General features: G+C 40.6%; 1 protein-coding gene across 1 annotated transcript in view; it reads right to left on the bottom strand.

The window, feature by feature from the left end:
* Positions 1–16,668, bottom strand: part of dagla (diacylglycerol lipase, alpha) — a 340,274-nt gene that overhangs the window by 237,266 nt on the left and 86,340 nt on the right. The window lies entirely within an intron of this gene.

Here is a 16,668-nt window from a genome sequence, read left to right as displayed (position 1 = left end):
GGGAGCAGCTCGGGAAGAGTGACCACAATTCAGTAAGCTTTAAAGTACTGATGGATAAGGAAAAGTGTAGCCCTCAAGTTAAGGTGCTAAATTGGAGGAAGGCTAATTTCAACAATATTAGGCAGGAACTGAAGAATGTAGATTGGGGGCAGATGTTCGAGGGCAAATCAACATCTGGCATGTGGGAGGCTTTCAAGTGCAAGTTGATAGGGATTCAGGACCAGCACATTCCTGTAAGGATGAAGGATAAGTTTGCAAGTTTTGGAAACCTTGGATAATGAGAGATATTGTGAGCCTAGTCAAAGAGAAAAAGGAAGCATTTGTTAAGGCTAGGAGGCTGGGAACACACGAAGCAAGTGTGGAATACAAGGAAAGTAGAAAGAAACTTAAGCAAGGAGTAAGGAGGGCAAAAAGGGGTCATGAAAAATAATTGGCCAGCAGGATTAAGGAAAAGCCCAAGGTTTTTTATACATATATAAAGAGCAAGAGGGTAGCCAGGGAGAGGGTTGGCCCACTCAAGGACAAGGAAGGGAATCTATGCATGGAGCCAGAGGAAATGGACATGGTATTAAATGAGTACTTTGTGTCAGTATTCACCGAAGAGAAGGACTTGGTGGATGATGAATCTGGGAAAGGGTGTGTTGATAGTTTGAGTCATGTTGAGATCAAAAAGGAGGTGGTATTGGGGTTTTTCAGAAATATTAAAGTAGACAAGTCCCCAGGGCCTGATGGGATACACCCCAAAATACAGAGAGGCAAGGGAGGAAATTCCTGGGTCCTTGAGAGAAATCTTTGTATCCTCACTGGCTACAGGGGAGGTCCCAGAGGACTGGAGAATAGCCAATGTTGTTCCTTTGTTTAAGAAGGGTAGCAAGAACCGATGAGCCTTACGTCAGTGGTAGGGAAATTATTGGAGAGAATTTTTCGAGATAGGATTTATTCCCACTTGGAAATAAAGTGGACGTATTAGTGAGAGACAACATGATTTTGTGAAGCAGAAGTCATGTTTCACTAACTTGATTGAGTTTTTCGAGGAAGTGACGAAGATGATTGTTGAGGGTAGGGCAGTGGATGTTGTCTACATGGACTTCAGTAAGGCCTTTGACAAGGTCCCTCATGGCACACTGGTGCAGAAGATGAAGTCGCATGGGATCAGAGGTGAGCTGGCAAGGTGGATACAGAACTGGCTCAGTCATAGAAGACAGAGGGTAGCAGCGGAAGAGTGTGTTTCTGAAAGGAGGGCTGTGACAAGTGGCGTTCCTCAGGAATCAGTGCTGGGACCTTGGCTGTTCGTAATACATATAAATGATTTGGAAGAAAATGTAACTGGTTTGATTTTGCGGATACCACAAAGGTTGGTGGATTTGCGGATAGCGATGAGGACCATCAGAGGATACAGCAGGATATAGATAGGTTGGAAGTTTGGGCAGAGAAATGGCAGGTGGAGTTTAATCCGAACAAATGTGAGGTGATGCATTTTGGAAAGTCTCAAAGATGGAAAATATACAGTAAATGGCAGAACCCTTAAGAGTATTGATAGGCAGAGGGATCTGGGTGTACAGGTACACAGGTCACTGAAAGTGGCAACGCAGGTGGAGTAGGTAGTCAAGAAGGCATACAGCATGTTTGCCTTCATCAGCCGGGACACTGAGTTTAAAAATTGGCAAGTCATGTTACAGCTTTATAGAACCTTAGTTAGGCTGCACTTGGAATATAGTTACTTGAATATATATATATATATATATCCTTCTGGTCACCACACTACCAGAAGGATGCGGAGGCTTTGGTGAGGGCACCGAAAAGATTTACCAGGATGTTGCCCAGCATGGAGGGCTTTAGCTGTGAGAAGGGGTTGGAGAAACTTGGTTTGTTCTCACTGGAACAACGGAGGTTGAGGGGCGACCTGATAGAAGTCTACAAGATTATGAGGGGAATGGACAGAGTGGATAGTCAGAAACTTTTTCCCAGGTGGAATTGTCAGAAGCTTTTTCCTAGGGTGGAAGAGTCAATTACTAGGGGGCATAGGTTTAAGGTGCGAGAGGCAAGGTTTAAAGGAGATGTACGAGGCAAGTTCTTTTTTATACAGAGGGTGGTGGGTGCCTGGAACTCACTGCCGGGGTAGGTAGTGGAAGCAGATACGATAGTGGGTTTTAAGAGGCATCTGGACAAATAACGAATAGGATGGGAATAGAGGGATATGGTCCCTGGAAGAGTAGGGGGTTTTAGTTCAGTCGGGCAGCATGGTCGGTGCAGGGTTGGAGGGCTGAAGGGCCTCTTCCTGTGCTGTAATTTTCTTTGTTCTTTAAAGGAAGATGGCTGTGCCTATTAAAGATCAATCATCTCAGTCAGAGCACATTGCTGCAGGAGTTCCTCAGTGTAATGTCCTTGGCCCAACCACCTGCTTCATCAATGACTCTCCCTCCATCATAAGGCGATTAGCAATGAGTAATAAATACTGCCTAGCAGCAACTCACATAGTCCATGACAGAATACAGTTAAAAAAAGAAATCTCAGAAGGAAATTAGATGAGCTCTTAGGGAAATTAACTTGGAGACAGAATGGTGTAACAGGAGTGACTGGATTATCGGACAGAGCAGACATGGACTCGCAGGGCCAAATAGTCTCCTTAGTTAGGTTGATTGGCCATACTAACTTAACCTTAGTGTCAGAGGATTAGCAGAGTAAATATGGGGAGTTATGGGAATAGGGCATGGTGGGATTGTGGTCAGTGCAGATTCGATGGGCCAAATGGCCTCTTTCTGCACTGTAGGATTCTATAATTCTGGGCTGTAATGACTATGAGCGAATTGAAAATTATCTGTCCATCTAGGATTCCATTCGATCTGGAAGAATCAAGATTTTACTTAATAAATTGTAGTCCATTGGCTGTCTATTATTCACACAATAATTATCCTATCAAATTTCAACAGGGTGCAAAATCTAACCAGACAAGATGTTGTCAAGTATAGCTCAATTTACTCAACTGGAAAACATAATCAATCTGTAATCTCGTTCTCGAAACAAGGTAGCGCAAAACAAGTTGTTCCAGATAGGTCATTCAAAATGTAACATGAAGGCTGAAGGGAAATTTCAAATTCTTTCAGTATCTTTTCCCCAATATTATACAGGCCAAAAGGTTATTCATAGGAATTTATAACAGGGAATAAAAAAAATGGCTGGGGAACTAAATTCGTACGTAGCTTCTGCCTTCACAAAGGAATACATGAATAATGTTAGAGAAGTTCTGAGAAACATAAGTTTTAGTTAAGAGGTGAAGGAAATCAGTATTAGTAGAGAAATGGTTTTGGGGAAATTAATGGAAAATTAATCTTCATCCCAGGGTACTTAAGAAAATGGCCTTAGAAACACTAGATCCATTGGTGGTCATTTTCCAAACTTTTTCAACTCTGGAATTGTTCCTACAGATTGGAGGGTAGCTAACGTAAGCCTGTTATGCAAAAAGGGACGTAGAGAGAAAACAGGGAACTATAGACCAGTGAGCCTAACGTCAAGAGGAGGGAAGTTGCTAGAGTCCATTATCAAGGACTTCAAAGCACAGCATTTGGAAAGCAGTGGGATAACCAGACAAAGTCAGCATGGATTTACGAAAGGGAAATCATGCTTGACAAATCTACTGGAATTCTTTGAGGACGTAACTAGTCAAACTGACGAGGGAGAACCAATGGATGTGGATTATTTAGACTTTCAGAAGGCTTTTATCAAGTCTCACATCATAGATTATTATGCAAAGTTAAAGTGCATGGGATTGCAGGTAACGTCTTGAGATAGAAAGCTGGTTCGCAGACAGGAAGCAAAGAGTTGAAATAAATGGGTCTTTATCCGATTAGTAAGCAGTGACTAGTGAGGTTCCACACAGATTTGTGCTAGGACCCCAACTGTTCACATTATACATTTATGATTTGGAAGAGGGAACTAAATGTTTTATCTCCAAATTTGCAGATGATACAAAGTTGGGTGGGAGGGTGAGCTATGAGGAGGATGCGAGATGTTTCAACATGATTTGGACAGGCTGAATTTGTGGGCATATGCATGGCAGATGCAGTATAATGTGGAGAACGGTGAAGTTATCCACATCAGTAGCAAACATAGGAAGGCAGATTATTATCTGAATGAGTGTAAATTCAGCAAAATAGATATTCAGCAAGATCTTGGTGTCCTCATTCATCAGTCGCTGAAAGTAAGCACACAGTTATAGCAGGCTAAAGAAGGCAAATGGTATGTTGGCCTTCATAGCGAGAGAATTTGAGTATATGAAGAGGGATGTTTTGCTGAGAATGTATGCGGCGTTGGGGTGATGCCACACCTGGAGGGAGCATTGTGTAGTTTTAGTGTCCTTATCTGAGGTAAGATATTCTTGCTATGGAGGGATCTGATTTGATTTGAGTTATTGTCACATGTATTAGTGTACAGTGAAAAGTATTGTTTCTTGCGCGTTATACAGACAAAGTATTCTGTTCATAGAGAAGGAAACGAGAGAGTGCAGAATGTAGTGTTACAGTCATAACTAGGGTGTAGAGGAAGATCAACTTAATGTAAGATAGGTCCATTCAAAAGTCTGATGGCAGCAGGGAAGAAGCTGTTCTTGAATCAGTTGGTACGTGACCTTAGACTTTTGTATCTTTTTTCCGGTGGGAGAGAGAATGTCCGAGATGCGTGGGGGGGTCCTTAATTATGCTGGCTGCTTTGCCAAGGCAGCGGGAACTGTAGACAGAGTCAATGGATGAGAGGCTGGTTTGTGTGATAGATTGGGCTACATTCATGACCTTTTGCAGTTTCTTGCGGTCTTGGGCAGAGCAGGAGCCAAGCTGTGATACAACCAAAAAGAGTGCTTTCTATGGTGCATCTGTAAGTTGGTGAGAGTCGTAGCTGACCTGCCAAATTTCCTTGTGCAGTGAAGTTTCCTGGGATGGCAGGACTGTCATATGAGAAGAGACTAAGTCGGTTAAGATTATATTCATTGGCAAGGAGAAGAGTAAGGGGGATATCATAGAAACTTATAAAATTCAAGCAGGGTTAGACAGGGATTCAAAAAGAATGTCCGTGATGGAGGGGTGTCCAGAACTAGGGGTCATTGTTTGATGATAAGGAGTAAACCTTTTAAGACTGTGATGAGGAGAAATTTCTTCACCTAAAGAGTGGTGAATCTTTCACTACTGCAGAAAGTAGCTGAGGCCAAAATGTTTTGTGATTTCAGGAAGGAACTAGATATAGCTCCGGGGGCTAAAGGGATCAAAGGATATGGGGAGAAGGCAGGATCAGGGTATTGAATTTGATGATCAGCCATGATCATAATGAATGGTGGAGTGGGCTTGAAGGGCTGAGTGGCCTACAGCTTCTGTTTTCTATGTATGTTTCTACGTCCCAGTTTCAGTTGGGAACGATCGAATAGATCATTAATACTCACTATCCAGGCTTTAAACAGCGAATCGGCATCTTGACATGATGCTCAGGAAGAATTGCAGTTCTCTCAGAGAACATGCAAATTGGTAGAAAACTAGCAATGTAGATGTAAAAAAATGACACAGTACACCAGTTTTTTAATGGACTGAATGAACCTATTTTGTCATTACGTTCCATCACCAAGGGAAGTCATTTCTATAAATACTATTATGCTAATTGATTATACCTAATCAACTAATTAAGATCTGTAGTTTTAAATCAACCAAAGAGTAAATTAATTCACACTTGACATTGAAGCAGTTACTGAGGGCATGTACAGTACACCAACTTAATCGAATTGACCAAATTACATGCAACAAAATCCTTCAGGCATTGTTGTGATAAAGTATCAAACCATAAAAAGCTCAGCATTGCCACTAATAAGGATCCTGACTACTGTTCAGTCAATTGAATTTGATTTATTCATGCACTGTAAATCAATGGCCTTTTTCTTGTGCCCCACATGGCATGAATGTTCCTATTATTATAAAACAACTTATCCTCCGACTCAAGCGACAGCACTAAAATTCTGCTGGTAATATATTTAAGGTCCAGAATATGACACACAGTTCCTGTCCATGCTAAGCTCACTTTCTATGTCATGATTTGTGTGTCACGCTTTTAAAATGGCAAAACTCTATGTCAACATTTGATTTCGCCAATGAAAGTTCTCTTCCACACATTAGCCGCTACCATTGCTCTTCAATCATCTATTGCTTTCAATATTACATATCAGATTTCAAAATTTCTTGTCCTGCAGTACTGTATGCCAGTACTTGAGCCTAACTGTAGTCTTCAGGTGCAGGTCACAAGGCAGGGGTATAGTTCGGCCATGATATGCAATTAAAATTTCGTCCCCATTTTTAATTAGTATATTATAATCATATGCATATATAATTTAAAATCTTACGTTTGTGAACACTTCCTTTGTTACATTTATGTCACTCTTCTTGTGTCAAATTTTTCTTTATAATTTCAAATGTTTACATTTAATGCGAGTTGTGATTAAGTAACTAGTCCCTTTGACTGCACTGTCTTGCCACCAGTATCCCACAAATAAATTCCTTCTGAGGCCTTTTGTTTGCAGAGGTCCAGTATCGTTTATCCGAAACTCACGAGCTGATTATGCTTCAGATTTCAGATATTTTCAGATACTGCATATTGGACTAGGCCTACTTACATTACAACTACAGAAATCTCGGCTAGCTATAATAAGTAAATCAAATAATAGAAAAGTAAGATGTATCGCTGAGTAATAAATGCAGGGTGCCTGTAGTAAGTTCCCACCCATGGCACCGTCTGCAATTCTGCTTGCAGGAGAAGATTCACAAGGCAAACAGTGAAGACAAAAATCACAAGATGCCGACAAACAACTAGACTTCCTGTGCTGACAGGGGTGGTTGGCAAGGTTAGTGTTGGCTTTGTTCATATTGGCTTGAACCAGGGACTTCATGCATCAAAGGTCAGTCAGGTGCAGTTAGCGAAGCTCGCGTCAACTAGGGTCATGTCAGCTCAGGTCACAGGCTTCCTGCGAAAGGTTGATGTAGTTACAAAAAAAAAAAATGCTGTTTTTGGATGTGTACGGTTTTCAGATTTATGGATAAAGGATACACAACCTGTACTCACCAAACCTCAGGATTCCTTGAATAGGTAACAGGCAATACAGTTGAAGGAAATGTAGTGGATGTAATGAACATGAACATTAAAGGTTTTGACACGGTACCCCATAGGTTAGAAGAGAACATGAAAATCATGAAATTAGGAGAGGATAGCAAGCCAAGATTAAAAATTGGTACAAAGAAGGAACACATAATAGGAATTAAGGACAATTTTTCCAGTGATTGAAGTTGGTAGTCAAAATTGGTCAATTGGGTAATAAATTGCTAGGGGTCTGAAATGCCGACACCCTCAATGCAACTAGCAAGGTCAGGAGTAATGTACAGGCTCACCTACCTGTCTTCTTATCCCACACTGGCAAACTGGCAGAAATGGAAATTGGATTGGAAATCCTGAAATCAGGTCCCACCCACCATTTTAATGTGCTCCCACCTCCATGTCTACGTGGATGGAGGCTTAAAAATCCAGTCTCTATTCAGAGTATTTTGTGCTTTTTTGAGCTCCACAATGCAGAAAGTATATTGAGGTTTTAGAGATAGTATAACAGATCCACTAGCATAATATACTATCAGAAAATACAAATTTAAAAAATGAAAAACTGTATTTCTTCCATTAAAACAACACAGATTATGATGCAATATGATCAACGTATTTAAAATAATGACAGCATGGAACAAGGCTGCTAAAAAAAACAAGACTGCTTTCAGTCATGGATACAAGATTAGTGGTAAGATATTTAAACAGAGGACAAGATAAACCTTTTTTACATGGAGTGGCGGAATTCACTTTCCTGGTTAGTGATTCAGGCAGAAATTACATCAATGTTTAAATTTAGATTAGCTAGGTGCATGAAGGGAAAGGGGTTGATAGGACTTTGGATTAAAGTAGCAAAGTGTGATTAGAGCTATTATTTACGTATGCAAGAATAGTTAAGATCAAACCTGCCCAGATCTTCATGATTAGAAACTTCCAGCTCCCCTTGAAGGCTTGCAGAAAGTCAACAGACACTGTACAAGCAAGCAATGCATTCCAAAGGCTCACTTCTCCACTACACTACAGTGTAAAGCACGGTGGCCCAGTAGTTAGCACTGCTGCCTCACAGCACCAGGGACCAGAGTTTGATTCCCGGCTCGGGTCACTGTCTGTGTGGAGTTTGCACATTCTCCCTGTATCTATGTGGGTTTCCTCCAGGTGCTCTGGTTTCCTCCCACAGTCCAAAGATGTGTAGGTTAGGTGGATTGGCCATGTTAAATTGCTCCTTAGTGTCAAGGGGACTAGCTCGGGTAAATGCATGGGGCTGTGGGGATAGGGCCTGGGTGGGATTGTGGTCGGTGCAGACTCGATGGACCAAATGGTCTCCTTCTACCCTGTCAAATTCTATGATTTTAAAGATGTGTGGGTTAGGTTGATTGGCTGTGTTAAATTGACCCTAGTGTCAGTGGATTAGCAGGGTAAATATGTGGGGTTATGGGAATAGGCCCTGGGTGGGATTGTGGTCAGTGCAGACTCAATGGGCCAAATGGCCTCCTTCTACACTGTAGGGATTCTACGATACTCACTGGGGATAGAACTACTTAACATATTGCACATAGAGAGTAAACCAAGACTGGTTGACTAAATTGCCTCTATCCGTGTTGTAACTTATTACATATTCCCGTATATTTTTAAATTCATTTTCCCCTGTGAAATATCTGTTGTCCAATCATTCAATAATTTCATATTTCACAGTAACATGACAAACTTTGTTTAATAAACTGATTTTGTATCTTTTAATGCTTTCATTACAGCTTTTACTCAAAGGTCTGGAATCAATATTACTATTCAGACTTGTGACGATGAGCTTAATTTGGATTGTGCAGTCTGAACATCAGAACTTCACCTGTTTTTCCAGGCATCAATTCTCTGTGAAGGCAGTCCTCTGACTTATGACACCATTCGTTCTTGAAAACAGCATCTTAAGTCGAAATATCATAAACCATTTTCCCCATAAGAACAATGTTATAAATCAGGGATTGGTTCCTGAACCAAGGTCTAATACACTATTTTAAGTTATTTTCACCAAAATAACCCAGAATTTTGTACTCAAACAATAATAATAGTATAGCAATAAATTATAAAATATAAAATTGAATAAAAAGTTTGGAAACACAAAGATTCACTGAATAAAAATGCATTGGAAAAGCAGCAGAACGTTGATGCACACGTATGAATGTTTGAACTGGTTCACTGGCGTGGCATTGTAAAGTCAAAAAAGATGTCAATTTATAAACGTCTTAAATGCTGTGCCTCATAACTCGAATGGTGGAAAGTTGAGGATTACCTGTACAAATTCAACACTTGCCGACCACTAGTTTTTCTGCAAATAATTTTAAGCTATAACTTTATTTGATGCAAAACGTATATAGATTTTCTAAAAAGGTTGTATGAGTGCACACACAAAAAATGACAATGTACTAATTGGACTGCTGCTGTGTACGGCTTCAAAAATATATTAAGGGGAAAAGATCAGAGATCGAGAAAGTTCAGGGAGCTGAGAAATAGGCTGGAATTTAACTGTCCCACTTGCCATGGTTATTGGAGATGGGGGCGAGGGGCGGACCATGGTAAGGTATGTTGACCTCGGGCAGAATTTTACGCTTTCAGGATGAGCAAGGCCGTAAAATCCCGTCCATGGAGATAGAGGTATATAGAGAGAAAAAAAAGAGAGAGAGAGCAGCCACTGGTATAATCCTTGGAACAAGAACATAGTATTAGTCAAGTATCAGTTCTGCTGGAGCAAGCCATTTACAGCGTTTACAGCTGGTTAGCCATTCCTGCAAAATCATAAGAATAAGGCAAATGGTACGATACCTGATATTGTACTACATTAGACTCCGAAATAGGGTTGTCAGAATTAATGAGCAAGCATGAGATTAGCACAGTAAGAGGCTCCAGAATAGGAGATGCAAAGAGGATATTCCAGTCCTCAGCTGTGGTTTATATGAAGCTATTCCACCCAATCAAGTCTTTACATGAAAAATCATGCTAGCACTTAAGAAGATTTTCTTTCCATCTGTTCAAATAGAATACTAAAATCTGCAAAGCCATTTTATAAAGCAAAAATAAGAAGACGTACTTAATGAGGATTGATGTGCTTCGCTTTAATAAAGACATGTTGCATAGCAAAAAATAGAACAACTGCCACTGTATTTGCTGTTGCAAGCACCCAATGGCAGGTTTCTTTTTTAAACAGCGTGCCATTACTGATGTTGTAACCAGATGAGGATGAATGTTCATTTTATGCACTGTTCAATGCTTCAAAATTTTTAAAGTAAAATGACAAACTGTCTTTTTGCCTAGCTTTGTCCTCTTGCCTCACCTTCAATATTCTGCGTTTTTGACTGCGAGACTGGTTTTATCATTTCACATTGCTAAAGAAACTGATCTTAATTTTAGGCAGCTAATAAAGTCAATCCCATGTTTTTATCAGGTTCAAGCTCTGCAAGAAATGGATTCATCTTTTAAGTATGGAGCCGTGGTTCTGATCATGGATTTCAAACAACAGTCATTCTAATCTCCTCCTGCCCATTCCCTGCACAAACTCTCCTTCCCCATGGATCCCCAACCCCATCACAAATTCCCCCTCTCTCCATAATGCAACACGGCTCTCGCACAATCTTCCTGCCTACAAATCTGCAACCCAACCCCTCACACTCTTCTCCTCCACCCCCCATCTCTTCACAGTCTCCCCCCACCCCTCACACTCTTGCATTCTCACATTCACACTCACCTCGCTTGCCTGGGCTCTTCAAGACAGCTTGCCTCACTCATTGTGGCCACCGCACCTCTCCCTCACCTCAGGGCATTGTCGCATGTCTGTTGCTGGCCTTTTTCCGCTAGTGCCCGCACCAAGCACAAACCTGTTCACCTTGTCTGCTCGGTGGCTCGTCAGGGCTGACTCGGCAGTTGCATCTTGTTGTTGTTAGCCTGGGTTTGCTAGTGCCGGTGCCCAGCACAAACTTGCTCACCTCTTCATGGCTTGATTCACAAACCTCAGCAGCCTCTCCCTCACCTGTCATTCCAGTTTCATGTGCGCCTCAAGTTAACAGTTCGTCATCAGTTTTCCCACTCTTCCAGACTCACCAGAGTCTAATTTCACTCTACATTTGCTGCTGATAGGCTCAATGGGCCCATCAGAAAAGGAGAGTAATCAGCCTTGGGTTGGATGCCAGTGCCCACACTCCAAATTGGTCAGGGCCATGTGCCTAGGCACGATGTGTTTCATTGCAAGTCCACCCCGGCACTCACCGCTCTGTGGGACATGGCTGAACTTGCTCAGCTGGCCTTTCCTTTTGTGCACTGTGTTAGAATGTAACCAGTGACAACTTTGTATTGGATGTAATGTGATCAGTGGTAACAAGCTGTAAGGGTCAGCTGACCCAGTAAACCATGGAACCAATTACAGAATGATGTGATGGTCAGCTGACCAGTTGACTCACTATAAATAAGAACCCTGTTGGGAATTGTGGGGAACTTGGATTGGCCCAGGGCAAGGCCCCAAGTTTGGAGTAATGAAGTTTCTTTATTAAAACTTTTCTTTGATTTATAAATTGGATTAAGTTTTGTTATATTTTTATTGTCTGCATTTGAAGGATTCCTTCTGAAGAAACACACTGTAAATGAGATTGTCCAAGATCAATCGGGAGGGATAATGAAATGTTGCAGGTCAACTCAATCCTGTAAGAATAGTGCCTGCCAACACCGTAAAACGGACATACTTTTAGACAGTACAGACACTGCATTTTGGGTCCCTCATTTTCTTAACTGAACTGACTGCTCCCACCACACCTAGAACACCAAGCCCTTCACTCTTTCATGCCCCCAACCCCACGGTCTGTCCTTTCCTGGAGGCCTCTTCTACTCCTCCATGCCCTGACCAAATTCACCACTGACTTATCCTTGCTGGTCCTGAGCCTCCATGCAAATGGCCATGTTCCCCCTTTAGCTCGTAGAGTTAAACAAGGGAAACCACTGATCTAACATACAAATGCACAAAACCAACAGGTACGCGCGCGCTGCCTTTAAACGATTGTGAACAAGATTCTCATGTGTTGCTGATTTTATCTTGAAAGTAGAACATAACTTTTTTTAAAATTTTATGCTGATAAGGATTCCTGGCATGTAAATGTATTACAAATTGGACCCTGACGGTTCAGCGTAATCCATTACATGTTACTGACTTTATCTCTGAATCACAACCCTATGTTGAGAAATATAAACTAGTCATTTGGTGGGGCAGATCTTGAGTATTGCTGAAAAAAGACAGACATGTCAAAGCTTTTTGTCTTGCATTCATCAGAACAATTTGCAAGAATACTATTATAAGGGGAAAAACAACAACTTATACTGTATGAAGAGTGTTCTGATTGGTTGGCAAGTGGATTGGGAGTGGCATTATCATGGAGAATACACCAGTTGACTGTCAGGCACTGCTTGAAATTTAAATCAGGCAACTTGACCATGATTGGTAAAGAGGGATGAATCAGCAAATTCTGTCACTTATTTTGTAAAGCTGAAACAAGCATAATGTGTCTACATTTTCTTTGTCTGTAAACAACAGGGCTGTTTATATTCATATATGTAGGTGCCAGTACATGCAAATGTACTACACTACAAACCTAACAATTGTAAATTAGTTGTCAGCATAATTTTTACCACACTGAGGGTTATTTAGCAAATGCTGTCCAATTGCAAAATCACATCAAACGTAGAAAGTGCTTTCAAGTCATATGCTCCCACAAACAGCAATGTGATAACGATCAAATCATCGTTTTTCTTACATTGTTGATTGAGGGATAAATATTAGTGAGGACACCAGGAATATCCCTCCCCCCCCTACTTTTCTTTGAAACAGCCTGGAATCTATTATATCCACCCGAGTAGACAAATGGTTGATTCTAGTGTTCAAGTCCTGGAATGATTAAAGGCTCGTGTGCTAATTGAGCCATGGCTGATCAAATCAAACAATTATCAAAAATATGAAAAGTAATCTTGAAAGATGGTAAATCAGACAAAATGTTTCAAAAGGGTACATTAACCTAAGCTTCAACCAATCCCTAAAATTCATACCTTTAATGTTGATCATTATCACTGTTCTTTAAAGTCAGATTTAATGCTACCTTTAAGGCTTGCTGTATGTCAGAGAGACTGTTGCATTGTCATGATAATAAAGTTTTCTTAGAGGCTAGATTTACAAGTTTACACAAATCAAACACAAACTCTACGGTGAAATTCAGAAGTGAAACTGCCCAAGTTAAATATGGATAAATGTAATGAGATCACATTCAGGAGTTATTTTCTCAGAACTTGGGATAACCTAAATTTAGCAAGATAATGTTCTTTTCATACTTTATTTTTAATCTTTCAAGTGTTGTCACAAAGCCCACAGGACCATCTGCTAACATTAAAATTTAACAGACATTCCAATGTGAGCAAGTGTTTCACAGGCCTTTCTTTGCTAGGTAAAGAAAGACACAAAGCCAGCATTATAAGTAGGGTCTGCAGGCCCACCGCACTGTTAGCAGATACAAATCTCAAAATGAGCAGTGTCCTTGTAGCTTGGCATTGGGAATATGTGCCATGTAAAAAAATTATAGTTATAATAAATATATTAACTTATTTAATTTTCCATAATTTGCTTTTTTACCTCTTTAATTTCTATAGCTGGTGAGATCCATGTTATCAATAATGCATCCTTTCATTCCTAACCATTCGAAAGTGAGCAACAATAACCAAAGCTCACCTGGAAACAACTGACACCTATTTGCTGCATGTTGAATATCCTCCATGTATTCCATTCATGAACAATTAACCACCACTTCTTCCATCACTCACGACCCCCAAATATTGTCAGCAGACTTAATGAAAGCAGAAGCTTAACCAGCATCCTACACCCAGAAGGTGGAACACCAGCTGATCTGAGCCAACATTATATTAAGAACATAATTCATAGAATCATAGAAATTCGAGCCATTGCGTCTGCACTGACTCTGACAAAGTATCTTACCCAGGCCCTCTCCCCCACCCTCTCCCTATCCCTGTTACCAAGGCTAATCCATCTAACCTACACATCTTGGGACACTAAGGGGCAATTTAACATGGCCAATCCACCTAACCTGCACATCTTTGGACTGTGGGAGAAAACTGGAGCATCAGGAGGAAACCCAGGCAGACATGGGGAGAACCTACAAACTCCACAGGCAGTCACCGAAGGCTGGAATCAAACCCAAGTCCCTGGCACTGTGAGGCAGCAGTGCTAGCCACCATGTCACCTGCCCACCATTGGATGTGGCACTGAAGGCATTTGTGGTGCAGGTTGACAGAAAGAGAAACATCGTAGAGTGGGGTAGTTGTAGGTTGGATTGGGGGGGTGGGGGAGGGGGGTTCCTGGTCCAGGACCCTTACACAGCATATGGTTCCATAGTTAATTGCGGTAGTTCAATATTTCACCCCAATGGCCATTATTCGTGTACAGTAATAATGTAATTAGCCACCGCCCACAAAGGACCATGGACATCTCTCTCGATTGGGGGAGACGGTGGAGTAGCGGTAATATCACCGGAGTATTCATCCAGAGATCCAGTCTAATGCTCTGGGGACATGGGTTCAAATTCCACCACAGCAGCTGGTGGAATTGAATTTGATTGATAAATATGAATAGAAAACATAGTCCAAGTAATAGTGTCTTTGAAACCACCACTAATTGTTGTTAAAAACCCATCTGTTTCACAAGTGTCCTTACCTGGTCTAACCTACATGCAACTCCAGACCCACAGCAATATAGTTGACTCTTAGCTGCCCTCAGTTCAAGGGATGTCAGCAAATGTTGGCCTTGCCAGCAATTAAATCCCATGAAAGAATAAAGAAAGAAAAATTATTATTTATAACTTGAGGGACACCGCTCCACAAGCATGGGCAAGAATAGGATGCAAGCCTCCATAAACTTGCACAACCGATCTGGGGAATGAATCTACGTTGCTGGCACTAATTTGGGTCATACGATAGTCATCTGAGCTAACAAGCAAGGAACCTAAAGATGGCTGCTGACACCTCACTGGATATTGCAGACAAAAATATCACCTTTACATGTTAAAATATGGAGACTCGGAGCTTATGAATAAAATCCAGCTGTCCAAATTTTCTATTTTCTAATTCTCCTCACCTTGTAAAGTAATATATGTGTTTAAACAAAAAGCAGCTACTGCTGATAAACAACTCCAGGCATCTTTAATAACAAATGTAAACACCACTCAACAACACCTGGTGTGTTTCAGTTAGAGTAAAATACACCTGCCATAAATACAGGGCAGTATCTGAATAGCAAGGGTGTAAATATTAACGACTTGAATTTCACTCGAGCATTTTGTTAAACTATTCCATTCAATGGCTGCTTTGCAATTTTCTGCCAACTATTAATTACGCTAAAAGTAAATGCAGTTGAAATGAAAGTGCTGGAAATGTAAACCAGATTAGATGACATCTGATGCATATATGTTTCAGCTGACAGCCTTCATCTGAACTAGTCTTTTGTTTATTCTTCCTCTTTCAGATATAGACTGTTCTGCTGTATCTTTCCAGAAATTTGTGTTTAAATTTTAGAATAAACATGCAGAAACTTGGCTGAGTAAAGTACTCTTCTCTGCACTAAACGAAGTTGTAGATTCAAACTTCAAACCAGGACTCGAATACAATGCACTCTGACTAAGCGCTCTCTCTGTGTCAGAGGGCCATTTTTCTGTTGATATGTTAAACTGAAGGCCCGTCTGCTTATGGATATATAAAGAACTCATAGCACTTGTTTGTTGAAGAAAAACATGAATTTCTACCTGTCTCATTGACAATATTAACCTCATAAGATAAACAAATTAACTGGAATTATTTTTAAACTCTTTCACAGATGTGGGTGTCACTGACAAGGCCAGCATTTGTTCCCCATCCCCAATTGCAAATCACCAGTTGAGAATTTGATGATGAACCTTGAAGCACTTCACAACATCAGTGGTCAGAAAGAGAATTATATCAATGCAAACATAAGCTTTTGTCCTCATCTTCAAAATATTGTGGATACATTGCAAAAATACTTATGACATACAAAGATTACACTACATCCTCATTGGATGTGATTAAGAAAAGTGATTTGCTGTTCTTCAGGTTCAGGTTTTCATTCCTAACAGGACATTCTATAAGCGTCCAGGTAGTAAAATGCACCATGTATGTTCAGACCAGAATTTACAAATTGCATTGGTTGTGACATTTAACAATACTAATCCAACTGTATGTAGTGCTTTATGAAGAACAAAAATTCTGTAAATGTAAGGCAAGTTAATCAAAGTTTAAAAGAGAAAAGCAGGCTATTGTTTCTGGTGGGAACATTTGGACCAACAGTGCATTTCCAGAATTTCCTATTCTTATTTCAGATCTATGGCAATTTATTTTAATTTCTGCAAAGTGTTATAACAAATATATGTGTTCTTAATTAATTTTGCCAAACCTTGAACATGGCCCTGTTGTGGTTACCTCCTTGAATCTTGTATCATTTAATGTCACTTTAGC

Source organism: Mustelus asterias, chromosome 9 (assembly GCF_964213995.1).
Source record: "Mustelus asterias chromosome 9, sMusAst1.hap1.1, whole genome shotgun sequence".
Lineage (NCBI taxonomy): Eukaryota > Metazoa > Chordata > Chondrichthyes > Carcharhiniformes > Triakidae > Mustelus > Mustelus asterias.
This window is presented reverse-complemented; position numbering and strand designations above follow the sequence as displayed.